This window comes from Chiloscyllium plagiosum, chromosome 24 (assembly GCF_004010195.1).
Source record: "Chiloscyllium plagiosum isolate BGI_BamShark_2017 chromosome 24, ASM401019v2, whole genome shotgun sequence".
NCBI lineage: Eukaryota > Metazoa > Chordata > Chondrichthyes > Orectolobiformes > Hemiscylliidae > Chiloscyllium > Chiloscyllium plagiosum.
The window spans coordinates 364,108-369,089 of record NC_057733.1 but is presented as its reverse complement, the minus strand read 5'-3'; positions in this window follow the sequence as shown (position 1 = coordinate 369,089).

Sequence of the window (4,982 nt, the reverse complement as noted above, 5' to 3'; positions counted from 1 at the left end):
AAAGGATCTCACAGGCAGAGCCCTTCTCACCACCAGCCAAGCCATGTCTTGGTGCTTGTTGGAAAGTTCTGGCAATGAGGCATTCTGCCAAATGGCTTTGACAGTCTGCTCAGGGAACCGCTCGATAGGATCCACCCTCTGCTCGTCCTGTAGGTGACAGTCGGCCAGCAGGAGGCAGTGGTCAGAGAAGAACACCGGCTTGACGTCGGTGGATCTGACCGAGAGCGTTCGGGACACAAACAGGTAATCTATCCTTGAGCGGATAGACCCGTCTGCCCGTGACCAGGTGTATCTACGCTGCATACATCGCGTAGCCGATTTGATGCTACGCACATTGTTGCTGGCAATTTTTAACCCCATTTTAACAGTAGCCACCAGCCTGACCACAATAATGCGTGTGAAGTACTTGACAGTACTTCGTATTATTAATGGTTTTTGGTCCATACCCTTAAATCGGTCCTGTCAGTACAAATTTGCAGTTAACTTTCAGGAACAGCTGTATACTTGGACTTATCTACCCCAAGAGTTCCATAACTCACCCTCTATTTTCCATAGACGATTAGCCAAGGGATTAGAAAAGTTTTCCTGGCCTGATGACCTAATCCTACAAACGGAAACAAACAAGGAGCACATTCAGCTCCTAGAAGAATTAGTTGACCTTTTACACATGTTAGGATATAATCTAAATGCGAAGAAGGCGCAAATTTTGCAGCCTAGGATTACATATTTGGGAATGACAGACCAGACAATAGCAGCTGTTCTACTGCAAGAGTAAGCAAGGCCAACACAGTAAGCAAGGCCCAGTGGCTATATCTCCACAGTTCTACAGCCTCTGGAACAATGGTTTTCCATGTGCAAAAAACACCTCCTCTCAGTCTTTTGGACAGTCCAGTACTTCAATTACATTGTTGATTTAAAATCACTGAGTATAACTGAGCATATGCCAATCCAGCTCCTGTTAGACATCCGACTCAATTTGAGCTGCATGATGGACTCTGCTGCTTCAAGGTCAGGACATCACTGTTAGATGTACCAAGGTGCCCACCTTCCTGGCTAATAACCTAAATTATGGGGGAGACCCACATGACTGCCAAATCATAGCTACTAAACACTTCACTGGCCCTTTTATACTAAAGCAGCAGGAGAAATGATGAAGAATGGGAGAAAAACAAAAGGCAGGCAGACAACGCAATCAAAATCTGTGCAGATGGATCCTCCACCATAAAGGATCGCAGTCGGATCACCAGCTATGGGATACCTGTGACAGACACCCAGGAACAGCCACTGGTTGAACTTGCTTTAAAATTACTTCGTCAACTGAATGCCCAAGCTGCAAAATTAGCAGCTATAGCCTATGTAGTCAGCCATCCCTATCTGTTCCCTTTACCCGCGGATTCTCTGATAATATGTATGTGTGCAACAGTCTCACTGAATTTTTACCATTATGGTTTCATTTCTGCTGACGGGAAACCCCTACCATTGGGCCCTAATTAAAATATGTATTGCAGGCTGCCAGTGGAAGGGAATATGACATAATTAAAGTTCGAAGCAACCACAAAATATCCCCAGAAGGTAACCATAGAGCAGATGAGTTAGCTAAGAGAGGTGCTCATGTAGGAGAATTCTGGCAGCCACGCAGAAGCCAAACAAACATAGCGGACCTCAGGTAAACACAACAGATTGTGAGAGGAGTCTATCCAGAGGTTTATACAAAAAGGAGAAATACCTTACAAGTATGGAATGGATTAGTTTTAAAAATAAGTGTCTATGTAGTTCCGATGCAATACAGGGATCAAATCATATTAATACCATGGCAAGTATAGCTACCAAAGAATAGAGGCCACTACCAAACGATTGAAAGAACTGTGTTGGTGGTCTGAGTTACACAAGGATGTAGCACACTACATAGGGAACTGTGCCCAAAATAATTCAGACAGGTTCGCCTGAAAGGAAGAACTGAGGTATACCTGTCCAGTGGAAGGGCCCTGGACAAATCTACGAATTGATTTAATAGATCCCCTTTCACCATGCAGGAACGGATTCGCTTATATTGTCGTCATCACAGATACTTTCACAAGGTCGAAGCTTTTCCCATTAGGACAAATACAGCCAAAGTAACCGCACAAATCCAAACACAACAGGTATTTATGAGACAGGATCTACCCTGCAGTATCGAGTCAGACCGGGGAACCCATTTCACCAGCCGAGTCATGCAGGATGATAACTATGCTTGGTATCAAGCAGAAATTCCACATTGCAGACCACCCGCAATCTGGTGGGATCATGGAAAGGATGAGCCATATCCCAAAAGGAATGATTAGGAAGGTGGAACAGCAGAACAGTAGAATTTGGAACATGGTACTTCCGTTTGTCCTCATGATAGTACCCTACAACATCTCTCGATTCACAGGGTATACTCAGATGACAGGCCAACCCATAAAAGAAGTCGACTACCTGTTCAGTTCACGACCTCACAGAACCTGCCCTCACCCACGAAAAAGCAGTGCAGCATCTCATCGAAAATCCCAAGGTGACTCAATTAGCAGTAGCCGTCAGGTTAGGGACCAAAAGGAATGTAAGCAAGGCTTACGTCGACAGGAGAGTTAACCCTGGCAAACACATGCTAGGACAGCAGGCGATGCTACAGGTATACATCCCGAATTCCTTTCTCTCCCCTAAATATTCAGGTCGACACACTGTGTTGGATAAGGCGAGCCCCTCAGTATACAAGATTTTACTAGCCACAGGAAAGAGCAGCTGATACATACAAACCAATTACAATCGTATGGCACACAACACAGCCATTCTCACCACCTCGATATATGTATGGTGGATTACAATGCCCTCGATCAAGTGACAAGACACAGCCTTTCAGTCAGCTTGCACCCCTAACAAAAGTTTTACTCTCCCATCACTACCACTGAGTGCAACTTCAACACCCAAGGGACCCCCAGTTAATTTAATTGACTTAATGGAAGACCCCCAAACAAATTAGAAGAAATCACTAGTAACTGACAGCACGGACATGTTACATATTCCCAATAGTCTAGATATGACAAAACTCCCTAATAATCCCCTCACACATAGGGAAATCAAACAACCCTGACTCCTTATAACTCAGACCCCAGACAGCGTACCCACAACATGGACGTGTGATAATACTGAAGGACTTGTATAGATCAGAGAAAACAGACCAACCAAGTGGTAACATCCAATATTCAGAGTATCACCGCTCGAGGCAATGACAGGACGGACATGGGAACGGGGAGGATACAATATTGCTGCGCCCCCAAAGACCAAGGATTCACAACACACTGATGAGTCTCTGTTGGGTGCCTATTTGACGAATGCACTCATTCATGAATCCAAGTGATGAAACAGCTCCTGACAGCCATCCAAAGTAAGGTGCAACTGTTTCTGATGGTTCAAACTCACATGCATTTCACACGTCTCTATAGTCTCAGTGAGGCCAACTCTTATTCCTGTGTGCGCTGATGGGAGCAATCAGGTTAACAATTCTTCAATTTCCCTGGTGTCATTCATGGATAAAATCTCCATATCAGATTTTGCCCATGGTGACAATGACGGTCTCATTTTTGCCTTCACATTTCTTTCGTAGGCCATAACGACCGCTTCATCTTTACACTTCGTTAATTAGTCAAGATGACCGTCTCATTTCAGTCTTTTCTGACCACTCCATGGTCCGGCCATTTAAAGCCACACTAATACCTACCACTAGAAACTGAAGGCCTCTAAACCAGACTTAACATTCCATATGGAGTTCATATTCCTATTCCTTCTTTTAAACAGAAAGTGGGGGAGGGTTCATGCACGTGCATTACCCTATTCAAAACTATTCAGATATTAGACAAGGATAACAACAGAAACAACCTTGATCTCTCCCCAGGACAACCATGACCGCACGGAACATAATCAAGATCTACTTCATTGAGATCATCATCGATACCAGAAACAACACACAAAAACACTGAACAGACCAGGATAAATATTTGTTAGTCTAGCAAATATTATTTAACATCTTGTTTGTAGAAAATATTCTCTGGTTTTATGAAGTGTTTTCAATTTTTAGAACATAGAACATAGAACATAGAACAGTACAGCACAGAACAGGCCCTTCAGCCCACGATGTTGTGCCGACCATTGATCCTCATGTAAGGTAAACCTAATGTACGAACCCTCAAATTTCTGTGACCATATGCAAGTCCAGTAGTCTCTTAAATATCCCCAATGACCTCGCTTCCACAACTGCTGCTGGCAACGCATTCCATGCTCTCACAACTCTCTGCGTAAAGAACCCGTCTCTGACATCCCCTCTATACTTTCCGCCAAACAGCTTAAAACTATGACGCCTCGTGTTAACAATTTCTGCCCTGGGAAAAAGCGTCTGGCTATAAACTCTCATTATTTTGTACACCTCAATTAGGTCCCCTCTCTTCCTTCTTTTTTCCAATGAAAAAAGTCCGAGCTCAGTCAACCTCTCTTCATAAGATAAGCCCTCCATTCCAGGCAGCATCCTGGTAAACCTCCTCTGAACCCTCTCCAATGCATCCACATCTTTCCTATAATATGGGGGACCAGAACTGGACACAATATTCCAAGTGCAATCTAACCAAAGTTTTATAGAGCTGCAACAAGATCTCACGGCTCTTAAACTCAATCCCCCTGTTAATGAAAGCCAAAACACCATATGCTTTCTTAATAACCCTGTCCACCTGGGTGGCAATTTTAAGGGATCTATGTACCTACACACCAGGATCCCGCTGTTCCTCCACACTGCCAAGAATCCTGTCTTTAATCATGTACTCAACTTTCAAGTTCGACCTTCCAAAATGCACCACTTCGCATTTATCCAGATTGAACTCCATCTGCCACCTCTCAGCCCATCTCTGCATCCTATCAATGTCACGCTGCAGCCTACAACAGTCCTCTATACTGTCAACGACACCTCCAACCTTTGTGTC